Source organism: Ailuropoda melanoleuca, chromosome 4 (assembly GCF_002007445.2).
Source record: "Ailuropoda melanoleuca isolate Jingjing chromosome 4, ASM200744v2, whole genome shotgun sequence".
Classification (NCBI taxonomy): domain Eukaryota; kingdom Metazoa; phylum Chordata; class Mammalia; order Carnivora; family Ursidae; genus Ailuropoda; species Ailuropoda melanoleuca.
Genome location: NC_048221.1, coordinates 4636513 through 4651301, shown reverse-complemented (window position 1 = coordinate 4651301; position 14789 = coordinate 4636513). Strand labels below are relative to the sequence as shown.

At 55.5% G+C, this 14789-nt stretch overlaps 1 long non-coding RNA gene across 2 annotated transcripts; it reads right to left on the bottom strand.

Annotated features, from left to right (window-relative positions):
• Positions 1–75: 75 nt before the first annotated feature.
• LOC109490961 lies at positions 76–14769 on the bottom strand. 2 transcript variants are annotated; one of them, XR_002144342.2, is made up of 3 exons: positions 14352–14769; positions 2234–2410; positions 76–1539 (listed from the first exon to the last, which is right to left on the bottom strand). It is a non-coding gene; the product is annotated as an uncharacterized LOC109490961 (long non-coding RNA). The 2 variants fall into 2 exon arrangements; XR_002144340.2 differs by lacking the exon at positions 14352–14769 and adding an exon at positions 10134–10907.
• Positions 14770–14789: the final 20 nt, after the last annotated feature.

Below are 14789 nucleotides of genomic sequence, written 5' to 3'. Positions count from 1 at the left end.
TTTTTTTTTTTTTTTTTTTTTTTTTTTTTTTTTTTTTTTTTTTTTTTTTTTTTTTTTTTTTTTTTTTTTTTTTTTGGGGCGGGGCGGGTGGGGATCCCGGCGCCCCGCCTTCCGTCTGAAGTTTCCCTAACTTTCTCTTCTCTGAATCTCTCTCGGCTTTCCATCTCCTTTCTCGCCCGCCAAGGCCTACCCCACCGTTTCCTCTTTGTCCCTAGTTCTCTCCCTCCCGTTTCTCCCCGGTTATCTCTCTCCGTCTCTCTCTCTGGGTGTCTCTTTGTAGCTCTGCCTCGTCTCTGTGCCTCTCTGTGCCTCTCATCTGTCCCCGTCTCTGTGGACTGTCACCGTCTCTGTGGACTGTCACCGTAAGAGGTCTCAGGGAATCTTTCCATCCCTGGGCCTCATTTTTTTCTGTGCGTCTGTCTCTGTCTCTCTGTCTCTCCCTGTCTCTCTATGTCTCTGACTCTCTGATATTCTATTTCTTGGTCTCTCAGTCCGTCTCTTTCCCTTCCTTCTTGCCACTCCCTAGCCCCCCATCACTGGGGCTCCCCCAGCAGTCCCCTAAATCCAGCATATCTGCAGAAGGGTCAGGGAACAGCCAGGCCTCAGCCCCTTCTCTGGAGTATAAGCCCCCCAGTTGGAACCTTGAGTGGCAGGCTCAGCCCTCCACCCACCCTCCCTCACCTTCCCCGGGAGCCCTGGGCCTTCCCTGGCTTGCCCCCACCCACCCATCTGGAGGCTTCCCGTCAGGGGCCCCTCCTGGACCCCACAAGCAGAAGGCTGGAGAGTCCAGGTGGAGAAATCCCCCTTATAGGGAAGGGACAGTCTTGGCTAAAGCAGAGGAAACTCAAATTTCCCGTTCACTCTCCCCTGGTGGAGGCGGGGTGAGAGGAGGAGCAGAGCAGGCCCGAAAACTTGGACCCAAAAGAGGAAGCGACCATATATTGAGACACGGGCAGCACTGGGAAAGCCCTGGCCTCCTCCAGAAGCCCAGCGGAGCTGGCCTGGCCGAGTGAACACTGGCCCGGCAAGGGATCCATCTATCAGCGCTGCACGGATTGGCAGCTGGGAAATGGCCGGGGCGGTGGGGCGGCGGGGGTGGGGGTCAGGATATGGGTTCAACAGAATCATTATGCAATGGTTCCCCTGCATTCTATTTTGTTGTATCGGGCCTCCTTGGAGAATTACAGGAAGCAAACGGTGATGATGATGGCTGTTGTTGGTGCTAACAGGTGCTAAATGCTTCCGTATCTGACCTGTTAGGAAGTGTGACACCCAACTAGCAACTAGCGAGGCAGCAGCACCTGGGGATTTGTTAGTTATGCAAATTCTAGTACCGCAAACTAGGCCTATTGACACTCCGGGAGCAGAAGCCCAGGAATCAGTGTGTCCTTGAGCCCTCCAGGCGATTATTTTGATGCGTGCCTAAGCTAGAGATGCCACTGCCTTGTACCAGGGGTCGTTCCTTCGCACCTGTCATCCCTCTGGCTGGAATGTTCTTTCCCAGACCAGCAGGCAGCAACACTTTCGGTTCCAACGTCACTGTGGGTAGAGACAGTGCAGTGACAGCTAAGCGATTGTTTTGAGAACTAAACCAAAATTGTTACCCAGCAGGGAGGGAAGCCAAGTATCATCTCCCTAGCAGAATTCCACCATCGCCATCCCCCAAGGCTTCCCGACTGGGGGTGACCGTCCCCCCCAATTCCAAAAGAGAGCATGGTGGATGGCAGGTAACATTGAGGAGTTTGCTTCAAGGAGATCCCCGAAAGAGACACCAGCTTTTCTCCCCAGCAGGGCGGAAAAACAGCCGTTTCTAGTGTTGCTTTTTCCTCCCGAGAGCCGGAAGGGCAGTTTGTGGCCCGAGAAAGCCAGCTAAGGGTACAAGAGTCACGCTGGAAACCCGAGGGGTAAGCAGACCCCTGACCACAAATGCAGGAGCTGAAATTTCCCCACCCCAACCCTCGCCCCCACTCAACACCCAGGACTGAGAAGATGGGACAGTAAAAGACCCCTCTCCTAGGAATCGGACCAACCGGGGAGAAAGATTTACCAATCCTGAGGCCAAAGGGTCCCTCTCCCGATGGCAACGCCCTGCCAAGAATCTCACAGGGCGTAGGCCAGTCCATTTATGATTAAGTCCTACCCCACGGCAGGCCACAGCCAGGGATTGCCTCAGCTGACCCCCCCCCAAAAAAAAAAAGACAAAAAGAGGTATTTGGGAGACCATAGGCATCACCTTCTCTGAGGAAGCAAATGAAAGTGTCCCGCCCTGGGGTCCCGTTATATGGCCCATGGGATTTCCTTGGTCGCATTTCCACCATCTGAAATATCCTCGTTCGTTTTGTTTCCTTGCTTGTTCTGCCCAGGAAGTTGTTATCTCCTGAAGAGTCGTATCTCCATCCGCCCTAGAAAACTATCAATAGTACTCAATAATAAAATAAATAATAAATAAATAAAAATAATACATAATAAATAAAACTATCAGTAGTACTCAATAATACTCACTGAACGAACAAACGAATGAATGAATGAATGACTGAATGAATGAATGAAGTGTAGAGCATGACAGTTTTCCTGCATGGGCTCTCGAGGTCAACAAACTACAGTCCACCAGTGACACATTTTGTGTTTCATTGTTTCTGTTTTTAAGTGGCGGGGAAACATCAAAAGAAGAAGATTTCACAGCATGTGCAAATTATATGCAATTCAAATTTCGGTGTCCACAAGTAAAGTTCCACCCGCACACGGCCGTGCCCACTCGCTTGCGTGTCGTCTGTGGTCGCCTTGGCGGTACTACAGCAGCGTTCAGTGTTACAAGAGAGACTGGCCCACAAAGCCCAAAATATTTACTCTCTCTGGTCCATTTCAGAAAAAAAAAAAAGTTGCTGCCTCTGCTCTAGAGGCTTGAATTTCAGCTCTCAAATGTCTTGCTTGTGATTTTGGGCAGGTGGCTTTACCTCCCTGAGCCTCGTTTATCTGATACGGTAAATGGGAATAATAGTAGGTCACCAAGGGTGGTTGGAGCTTGCCGCGAGAAGGCCCAGGCACATCGTGAACGCTCACTAAAGGGGGGCTGGCATTGCATGATCTCTGAAGCTTTGACAACCCCAGTCCACCGTCATCCCCAATAGGTGGATGCAGAAACTAAGAGTCCCAAAGTTGAAGTCACTTAGCCTCAGTGACTCACGGTGACTGTTCGGAACTCCTTACACCCAGGGGCTTGACAGAGATCTATCCACTCCCCCCAAGAAGGGGAAACAAGGCCTGGCAGCCCGGGGAAGGCTCAGGCCACAGGCAGGGAGTGCCATGACGTGCTGCTGTGGTCGGGACATCTGAGCCAGGCAGCCCTGCCCATCGCTAGGCTCTCAGCATCACCCCGCTAGCACCCCACGTACAGTGGAGTTGCACCTCTGCATTCAGCAGTCTCCCCAAGGTGAGCGTGGGCCGTTTTCCTCACCTCTGGGGTAGGACCCGAATCCTCACTCTTACCATCATAGGGCTCAAGGGAGGGACTGGGCAGGAAGTAGTTGGAGGGAGGAGCACCTTCCCTCCCTGCTGTGAGGCCCAGTGAATAAGGTACCTCCTCCAGGAGGTGTGCCTTGATTTTTCCTAGCAAAATTCATCTCCTTTTCCCTGGGTTCCATTTTGCCCCCCAGCCCCTACCTGTGGCCTCCACCCCCCTGCCCCCGCCCCATGTCAACCTCCAGCTGGCCGAAGAAAAAATGGAAGGAAAGAACCGAATCAAATAGAGTTGGTCTCAAGCCATGGCAATGTGTTTTGGGTTTTTTGTTTTGTTTTGTTTTGTTTTGTTTTGGAGGGTTTTTTTAAAGATCTTATTTATTTGACAGAGAGAGGGCGAGAGAGCATAAGCAGGGGTCGCTGCAGAGGGAGAGGGAGAAGCAAGCTCCCCACTGAGAGGAGCCCAATGCAGGACTCGATCCCAGGACCCGGGGATCATGACCTGAGCCGAAGGCAGACGCTTCACCGACTGAGCCACCCAGGCGCCCCCAGCCAAGGCAATGTTAACATGTGTTGAAGGAGGAAAGAGACACAGAAGGGGGAATCGCGTTGTACAAGTTAGCCAAACCTCTGGAAAAGCTGGGTTCGGGTCTCCTCAGCCCTAGATAGGCCAGGAAGACACAGGGCCCAGCACGTGGTGTGTACCGGTGGTGTTGTGTGTGCACCACAAGCTCGGTAGCACAAAACGATTAAGCTTTGTGGAGTTGGGGTGCACAGCCAGCTACTCTGGACTTGTGTATTTCCGACGTGCTGTTGCATGCTTACGAATGAGGAAGGGGAGGGGTCCCATGTGTGCAGAGGTGTGTCTCTAATTGAGGAACAACACCGGCACAAGAGCCAAACTGCTCGGCTTCAAATCCCAGCTCTGCCCCTGGCTAGCTGCATGATCCTGAGCGCATCCTTTCCCTTATCTGGGCCTTGGTTTTCCCACCTTAGCAGTGTGGCTAACAGCAATGACGATCTCCCAGGATTACTGTCCAAGACAGGGAGCCAGACCCGCGGCTGGCAGGCAATGAGGTGCTCGGTGCGGTTGGCCATCCTTGCTGACAGTCTGGTTCTTCTCGTGATTCGATGCAGGAGTTGACCTTGTGAACACACCACCAGGGTCCAAACACCAGGGCAGACATCCGGATGGAAAGACAGACAGGCAGGAATGTCTGGTACAAGAGTGTTTTCAGAACGCAAATAGCCAAAACAGTCATTGAAAAAGAAATGGCCAGCATAAGTTTGGTAATCAAGCCATGGAGAAGTTTGAGTCATCTCCTTGGGGCTCGATAAAGATCTCTAACTAAGGGTTAAGTAAGCTGCAGGATGCTATGTACTGAATACGCTGTTTTGTTTTAGAGTGGAGATATATTTGCACAGCAAATTTCTAGAAGGCATAAAAAAAAAAAAACCCAGAGGATTCAGGGGTGAGCAATGTGGCTCTTTCACTGTATATGCTTTTGCCTGCTTGCATTTTCCATGTGCTACTGTTTTGCTTTGTTTTGGTTTTTTGATGTTAAGTACGGAATTGTGGTCAGGTGTGCACACACGTAGAAAGAAACCAGTAGCCCGAGCTGAAGAAGGGAAAATTTAGCACCAGTGACATCAAAGGCAGGAAATGGTGTTTCCCTGCTAAGGGCAGTAGAAGGACACAGGGATGGGGAAGACCCAGGTAGACCAGGGTCAACCCCTACAGCCCCTCAGAAGGGCCTGGCAGGAGAAGCCAGATCATTCTGCTGGGAAGCAAGCCTTCCCACCCCAGAAAGGAAGTCCCAGCAGGGCCACCACCTGGAGGGACTCTCCAGCTTGCCCAGGAAGGCAGCCACAAGGCAGACAGACATGGGGTACGGTAGATACCTCCGTTCAAGTCACACACAGTCATACAAACCAAGACACAAATCAAGACACAGACACACAGACACACACTGAGACACATACCTGGACACATAACCGTAGGTACACAAGAGCAGCCACCAAAGCTAGCCACAGGCCCACACAAGGACATGCCCGTGGCTATGGTCACACACACCCACTCACACATAAACAGCTTCCGAGAGACTCAAACTCTCCGGGATGTGCAATCAGAGACTCAAAATATCAGACACCCAGAGGCCACGGAAGCCACACAAGTCACACAGTGACACAAGCTGACCTAGAGAGAGACACAAGACACTCAAAACAAAGACACAAAGTACAAGAGAACACAACCAAAGGAAGCCAGGCCCCATCCCTCAAACCGCCCAAGATCCACCAGCCCCTAGTGGGGACCCAGGCTCTCGTGGGGGCCTAACCTTCACTTCCTTGAGAAACCTCTAGGTCCCTTTTCTTGGCCCCGGCACCCAGTGTAGGCCGCGGGCGACCCCTGCTGGACCAGGCGCCTCAACGCCGAGCTGCAAAGAGGGGGGCGTGGGGTGGGGTCTAGACTCAGGGAGGGAAAATCTGCTTCTAGGTCTTTGGCACCAAATGCAAAGGACGGTGAGGAAAGAGAGTGGCGACCGGGGAGAGGGGACCCGGGCGGCAGGAGCCGGATCAGGCAGGCTTTGAATACGAGAACAGAGCCGGGAGGCTGGAGTGGGAACGAAGACCCTCAACCACCCTCCTGGAAGCCCGCTCCGCGCCCCCCTCAACCACCCTCCTGGAAGCCCGCTCCGCGCCCCCGCCGGGGGCTGCTCTAGGCATGGAGGAAGCCCGAGTGAGCCCGGAGGCGGACTCGCATTGGCCTAATGAGAGGCGGTGAGGGCGCCCGCCCGGACGGGGCGACAGTCGGCGCAGAGGGAAAGGTGCCCGCCGCCCCGCATGGTTCTCAGCCAGAAAGTCACCACTAAAGAATCGCCCACGTTCTGGAATGCCCGGGGCGGAAACTGCTGGCGCAGGAGGATTACCAACCAACTTCGACGTGACTTTGAAGAGAAGGGTGAGTCTGCCCATTCCAGGTCCGACCCGTCTCACAAGCCCTGCCCATTCCCCAGCCCCGCCCACTCCCCCGTCATTCTCCCCAGGCTCCGCCCACTTCCCGCAGCTATCAGCCTTCCCGGCCTGGCCCCCCCCAAGTCCCGCCCATTTCCCCAGCCATCTCCTCTCCGGGCCTTGTCCCCTCCTCAAGTCCCGCCCACTTCTCAGCCATCCCCCTTCCAGGCCTTGCCCACTCCCCAAGTCCCGCCTACTATTCCTATCGTCTCCCTAGGCTCCTCCCACTTCGCCAACCATCAACCTTCCAGGCCTTGCCCACTCCCCAGTCCTGCCCACTTCCCAGCCATCCCCCTTCCAGACCTTGCCCACTCCCCAAGTCCCGCCTACTATTCCTAGCATCTCCCTAGGCTCCGCCCACTTCGTCGCCTGATGGGAAACTGATTTTCCCAATCCCGCCCACTTCGCTGTCATTCTCAGGCCCCGCCCACTTCCCCAGTTCTCCGCCTCCCAAGTCCTACCCAACCTCAGTCCCGCCCACTTCCCTGTCACTCTCTCTAGATTCCGAGCGTTTCCCAGCCATCAGCCTCCCAGGCAGGCCCTGCCCACTCACCTGCCCCTCCTACTTTTTTACCTCTTTCAGTCCAGCACCACCCTCTTCTCAGGCTCCGCCCTTTTATTGCCTAGCTAAAATCCTCTCATTTCCCGGGTTCCACCTTTCAAGAACCCTGCGGCCCCCTCCCAGGCTAAGCCTTTGAACCATCCCCATCCCTAGTCTAACTGCCCTGCCCACAGTGGTGTTCACTGTCCACGCCCCATCCCGCTCGCGAACTCCAATCCCAGTCCGGGTGGGTGCGCCCGCCCTATCGCTCCCACAGTCGATGAATTTACCACGCACGATCTTGGCCCTGCCCCAGCTGGTGATCTGGGGCCAGCGCCCGCGGCATGGGGACATGCGCAGGACACTCCTGCCCCACCTGGCCGCACACCTGGCCCACCAAGTGTGTGTTGGTGCCTTTGGAATGTTGTGTCTGCGGCTGGGTGAGCCCCTCTCCACCAGCCTTGAGGCCCTCCAGTTCCACCACCCAAAGATCTCTGTTTTTACCCAAGGGTCGCTAGACGGGGGGCTGGCTGGCTGCCCTTGGGTGTGTACTTGGGTCACGTGTCTTCACACCTGTGTATGCGTCCGCATATTTCGGGGATGTCTGGGTCAATGAGCGTCTGCGTGAACGCGGGAAAAAGGGGCTCTCTGCAAGTGTGACTTTGGGATGTTTGCCTGTCTTCCTGGCTCTGTGTCCCCACAGCAGCATCTGGCCGGGTGTCTTTCTCTTTCGTCAGTCTTGCATGGGACCTTACTTTCTCCCTTCAACCATTTTTTTTTTCAGTCTTTATGATTTTCTTTGCTGTGTATCTTTTTGAGTGTATCTCTGAGTCTGGCTGTGTGTCTGGGGGGGGTCTGTATCGTGTACCTCTGTGTGTGTGTTTGACTGTGTGTATGTTGTATGTGAGTCTCTGGGTCTGTCTGTGTGTCTGCGGTTGGTCTGTGTTGTGCTTATATCCCTGTGAGTGTGGGATTCCGTGTACATGTGATCGGGCGGGCATGTCACACACGCGTGTACATCTGGTCCATTCCTACGTCGGGCTCGGTCTCGACTGAGGTCTGTGTGTAGATAGCCACAGAATGTGTATCTGACTCTGCGGTATGCCTGTGTGTCTCTGGGTCTCTGCGCCGTGTGTTGTCATTGTGTTGTTGAGCCATGTGTTGTACTGGCTCGGAGAGCTGTATTCAGTGTGGGTGACTCCTACGGTTGCACTTGGTCTATCGGCACCTGACTGTGCAACTGGGTTGGGGTGGATCTGATGGCATTTGTGTAGCCTGATGTGTGTCTGAGTCTATATGGGCCTCTGTGTGTTGTGGGAATATTGTTGGTTGTATGTCCATGTGTGTATCTGAATCTGTGAGTCTGGGTCGGACTGTGTGGTTGTATTGTGTAATCGTGTATGTCAGACTCTGTGTGTGGATGTGCCCCTACGGCCTGAGCTTGCCTGGGGTCTAGATGTGTGGCTGGCATCTCCCCAGTGGGTAGAGCTGGTGACCAAAGACCCCTTACTGGGAAAGGGAGGGCAGGCTGGGACACTAGCTTTGCCCTCTCAACCCAGGGAGGGAGTGGGGGGGCTGTGGGAGGCTGGGTTCCAACTGCCTAGTCCCACCAGACTTCAGTGGGCAACAGGATGACAGGGTGGCAGGCCTGGGGGTAGGCCTCTAAGGTGGGTGGGCCTGAGAGAGAGCCTCAGACAGGACCCCCTGCCCTGCCTGACTTCAGGACATGGTGTCGAGTGAGGGACCCCAGCCTCTGCTCACCTACAGCATTCCCACCAGTATCTCCCGGCTCAGCTACAGAGCCACAGATATGGGCACGAACACACACACACCACACTTCCACGAACACACACGCATAAGCACACATACACAGATCGCAGACAGGAGCTCACAGGCGCCCAGACACGTACCCACGTGCACTACAACCACCTATTCACACAACACATCATACACACACACACACACACACACACACGTGTCAGGACACAAGCACATACAGAAAGTGAGCCCTCCCACCCTTGTCCCCTCATTATTCTAACCCCTGACCCACGTCATGCACAGGACCCCCCCATCCGTGGGTCCCTGGGGCTCTGTCCTCCTCTGGCCTTCTGTCCAGACCATCTTCCCTACACAGCCGTCCCCACCCTCTCACCACGTCCAGGCTCTGGAGAGGCAGGAAGGACAGACCGGCCAGAAGGCCTAAGGAGAGTAGATCTCAGGCCACCTGTCCGTAAGTGGGGTCTTCCCCACCCCCGGCAGTTAGCATTCCCCGGAAGCCAAGCGAGAGCAGTTTGTCAGTACCCTACATCCAGGGCTCCCCTTGCAATGACACCACTGTCATAAACCCCCCCCCGTGTGGCCCATTACGTCCTTGAGGACCCAGCATTCATCATCATGGGCTGCTTAATCTCCCTCTTCACGGTAAGGGGCTGGCCACTTTCACCCTGTGCAGTGGAGACATGCCACAGGCAAACTGCACCCCTTTTTCTGGGAAAGCATAGGCTGGAGCCAGAAGGAGGTACCCACTCTTTTCCTAAAGCAGTGGGAAATCTCACTGCCCCATGGCATACAACTTTCCTTGAGGAAAAGGTAAGTCTCACCCTTTGTTGACCCAGAACAGCGGGAAGGCCTGCCTCTCTGTGTTAGGCATAGAACAAGAGGAAGCTCGGCCCCTCCCCCTGCAGACCGGGAAGCCCACCCCTCACAGTCATAAAGCAGGATGCAGTACTGCCCTTTTCCTGGGGAGCTGGGAAATCTCCCTCTTTCAAACACAGAGGGAACATCCTGCCTCTTTATCCTGGTGAAAAGGGAAGCCCCCCCATTTTCGGGCATCTGTACATTTCTCCGGGTGTAGCAGGAAGTCCCGCCCTTTTTGGATATGGGACCCCTGCCCGTGTCCGACGTAAAATAGGGGGATGTCCCACCCTTTTTCTTGGGGAAATGGGAAGCCAGGCCCTCCTTTCCACATGAAGTGGGAAATGCGGTCTGTCTGAGACAAAGGGCTGGGGACTTCCCACGCCTGTGGCACCCCTGCCCCGCGGTGCTGAGCCCTCCCCACCCCACTGTGGCCCACAGATCAGCTGGGAAGAGATGCTCGGGGTCCAGGACCTGCGTGTGAGCTCACCAGCCTTCCCGAGCAGCACCCACGTGCCCATGGTCTCCAGGCTTCGGGGCACGTTTGTATTTGGCAGCGTGACCCACAGGTCACTTAAGGCTCCACTTCCTGCCCGACCCGCCTTCCTTCAACGAAAAGAGCAGCTACATCACCAACGACACCTGCTCCGGGCACCCCGAAGATGTCCTCGATGCCAGGCAAGTGGGCAGCAGCGAGGGGAACCCAGGAGGCCGCCCCTCCACACCCCAGCCCCATCTGGTATCAGCCAGGGTCAGCCCTCCCCCACCCATCTCCCAGAAAATCCTTCTATTCTGAGCACGCCTCCTTGGGGACGGACTCCATGGTGTATGTGGTGGCCAGTGCTAGTGGGAGGTGGGCCACACACTGGGCAAGGCCAGAGAATGCTCTGTTGTCCCCCACCCCCTCCCCCACGCTTGGTGCCGGCAGTGCCAGGCACGGCCTCCATCGAGCTTGTGTGCACCCCTGGAGTTGGGCGGACAAGAATGGGGAGGGCCTATCTCCTCTTAAGGCTCTTTCAGCATCCCTGTCCTGGAACAGCAACTTCTAGAACCCTGTCTCCCCCTCTCTGCAGCTGGAGAGGCCCCATGCCAGGCTGGGTTCATGCCCAGGGCTGGGCTTGGCCAGGGGCAGGGGGAAGGGAAATCAGACCCCGTGGAGGTGGAGGTCTAAGGTCTGGGCAGTGAAGTAACAGGAGGAGCCAGGCGGGGGGAAGGGGAGCCTCTGGAAAGGAGTCAGTGACCCATGGGCCCAGGGGACAAAGCAAGCACAGACTTGGGTGGTAGCATCACATCACACAGCCCAGAGCAGCCGGGCAACGTGGTGGGCAGACACAATGGCATAGACAGAGGCCAGGCCAAGGAGCACGTCACAGTCACACGGCTCAACCAGCAGCTGGTCACACCAGCACCACTTTCCTCCTGAAAGACAGCTCATTCAACTGCCAGCCCTTTTTTTCTCTTTTTAAAGACAAAGTAACAAAGTAATGACCATCTCTGGTAGTGATAAACTATCGGGGTCTTTGGAGCTGGAATGTATGGACTTTATTCCCAGCCTCAGCTGTGTGTGAAATACTCAACCTCTTCAGGCCTCCATTTCCACATCTGTACAATGGGTATGCAAACAGTGCCTGGCTCCTGGGTTGTGGCTTCATGAGCTAAAACATAAACCAGCTGACACACTCACAGCGCCCCGAACAGGATCTGGCTTAGACACCCCTGTTATCGATAATACACAAAACAGACTCCATCCCCCGAGGTGGATAGGGGGTTGGGGTGCATGTCGGCAATGCCTCGAGGCTCGCAGATGGGGTGGCCATGTGGCCCCCACATGGTGGGCAGGTCACACACAACTAGAAGGCAGGCCTTTCCCTGGTTTTGCAGACCTCAGAAAGGATGGTCGATTTAGTGTGCAGAATGTTCTGGGTCTTTGGGAATTCTCCGCTTCGTGAGTATTCCCCAAGTGCTGACGCCTGATTTCTCCCTGAAATGCCCCACAGCCACTTTCCAGTTCTTCCTGCGCATTCAAGGCAAGTCAATTAACCTGGCGGTTTAAAAGGGGGATTTTTTTTTGTTTTCTGTTTTCCATTTCAAAATCGGGAGCCCAATCTCTGCTCTTCGGCGGCTCCCTGATGAAGCCAACCTGGTGCGACTGGAAATGTGACACAGACATGAGGTGGGAGTACCGGGCGACAGTATGAGCCTCCCCATAGGGTCTCACCTGCCTGCATGGGAAACCCTCTCTTCGGCGTCCTCCATTTCCCCCGGCACCAGCGTGTGCTTAACAGCATAGCTCCCTTACAGTGATGGCTTCGGGGGGCAGAGCCCATAGCGCCTTTGGATGCCGAAATCCATTTCCATACAAAACTGGCAGATTGAACACCCTGCCTCACACCATGGCTGCCCAGGGTCAGACACGCAGGTGGGGGCTAAAATGCAGCCCCAGACTGGAGTCCCTCTGCATACCCACTCCTGGGGCTTCAAGATGCAGCCCACCTGCCCCCCAACTCTGTGGGCAGGCCAGCACCTGGAGCCAGAAAACGTGGTTCTTAACGCCCCACCATCCAGCCCCTTTTCTCGTCCCTGGCTCTATTCACTGGCTACATCCGGATCTCGGGACTCCTGGCACCGCCTGTATAATCTGGTCTGCGGATTCCCACAGGGAGTCTTGATGGCTTTCTGGGTGGTAGGTGATACCATGCTACTGGGGGGGGGGTGTCTATCTGCCTGGAGGCCATGGTACCCCTGACTTTTTCCCTCCCGGGAAAGAAGCCCAGGAGAGGCCAGACCTAGGCGGGTCAGCCATGGGGGACAGATGACATCAGCCCACCCAACCCCCTCCCCCCTTCCTCCCTGCAGGCTCTCTACATCTCTGGTCTCTTTATATCTCTGGTATTGCCGGGTCCCAGCAGCTCCAGGGCTTGCTCTCCATTCTCTTCCCTCTTTACCTTCCCTCCGCTCTTCCGAAGAGCACCAGGGAACCCAAGGGATGCCCTGATGCAGAGAGAGGTCAAGGGCACAATAGGGCCGTACTCTCTAGAGACTGTCCCTTCCCAAGTGGGCTAATCTAGGAAGCCCTGCTCTCTGGGGCTCAGTCCATAACCCACAACAACCCTGCTCTGGTGGGGTGACACAGGAAACCCCATTTTTCTGGGGCTGAGCTCCAAATCAGCCCCTCCCAGCAGGGCCACTTCCATTTGTATGTTTTTTTTTTTTTTATGACTCTTGATATGTTAAAAAAAAATTAAGAAATGCCAACATGGAGTTTATGAATTCTTGATACATATTACCATGGGCCAGTGAACCTCCATGGCTCAGGGATCAATTGTTAACAACACACTGAGTCATCACCTCGAAGGTCTAAACCAGGGTTTCTCCACTTCGGCCTTACTGACACTTGGGGTTTCGATAATTCTTTGCATTGTAAGGTAGTGAGCAGTGTCCCTGGGCTCCGCCCACTCGATGCCAGTAGCACTCCCCAGTGTGTAACAAACAAATGTCTCCAGACATTGTCAAGTGTCCCCTGGGGGGCACGTCAGCCCCAGCTGAGACCCCCCGGGGTTACAGAATCCCACTGACCCCCCAAGAGTCCCTGCCTTCATCACCATCTGACCTACTAGGTCCCAGGATGCTGCACACATCTGAGGGGGACAGTGAGAGGAAGTGACTCACAGACCCTGGGGGGGTCACCCTAGTTTATACCATATAACAGCTGTCTAACCCACCAGAAATCTATTCTGGGGTCTAGTGTGAGCTAGGGTGTCTAAACTCTTCCCCCCTTGGTAACACAAGGTTTCCCAGACTCAGCACTACTGCCGTTGGGTGCCAGATCATTCTTGGGGCCCGGGGAGGGGCTGTCCTGCACACCGTGGAATGTTTGGTAGCATTCACCCACTAGATGCCAGTGGTGTGCGCACACACCCTAGCCAGGCATGACATTGCCAGGTGTCCCCTGGGAGGGAAGAATCACCCCCTGTTGAGAACCACTGGGTCAAAACCAGAAGCCACTGGCAAACATGAGATCCCAGCCACAGAGCCAACCTGACTAATCCCACCCCCACCCCCACCCCGCAATTGCTGGAAACCACCAGACATGCGGAGGAGGTGAGGAGGAGGCTTCCTGGGATGGCAGAGCTAGAGGCCAGGAGAAGGTGGCCCCAAGAGGTCTGAACTTCACTCGAGGGTCAGCACAGGAAGTCTCGTCCAGCCCCTGATAATGATTGCAATAGTAATAGCTACAATGTACTGTTTACTCTGTGCAGAGAAAATTAGGGCCGGCTTGTTGTTAAAGGGGCCATTTCATTGCCCTCCCAGTGGCCCTGGAGGGCGGGCATTCTGGACTGCCCCATCTTGCAGATAAAGAAATTCAGCCAAAGACAAAGTGGCCTGTGCAAGGTCATCGCTAGCAAGAAAAGTGAAGGTAGGGCGAGGGCTTGTAATGAATGGCGATACTGGAGCAGAGAGGTGCCTATCCCGAGGTGGGGGGGAGCAAGGCAGCCCCCAGGGGCTCACCATCCACCCCATGTGTAATCCAGCTATAAGTCTTACTCCTTGATGTTCAACCCCAGGCAAGGCTGGAGCTGACCCCACCTGCCACGGACCCAAAGCCCAACAGAGGTGGCCAGGGGGAGGGCACTGTTCCCTACAACCTCCATCAGGTTCCACAAGCATCCCCAGCCAAACGTGGAAGAAAAATCTTGGTGTTACTTACTCTGCAGCTTCAAGACAAGTCGTCCAGAGACCGACCGCCCCCTCCCAAAACAGACCGCAACTCCGGAGCCCCCAGCTGGGCCCCACTAGGAGTCCTCGCGGTTGACGCAAGGGTTCTGGCACATGAGACCTAAATGGAATGGGAAGGCAGGCCACGGATGAGAAACTGAGGCAGGGCCGCCCGGGCGGGAGGAGGGTAGGGGAGAGGCCGGCTCTCTCCGCTGCTTGTTTACCCGGCGCTCTGCCTTCCCCTGCCCCATCTCCGCAAGACCCGGGCCGCCAGGCCTGGCTGGGAACCGGTGGCGGGGGCGAGGAGATGGTGTTGTGGAGCTTGAGGGGCCTCAGCCCACGGCCCGCGGTGGGGGTGCACGGGGCACTGGCTTGCCCCAGCCCGTGCGGGCCCTCGGGGGTGGGGAGGAGATCCCTCCGTCCCGGGGCG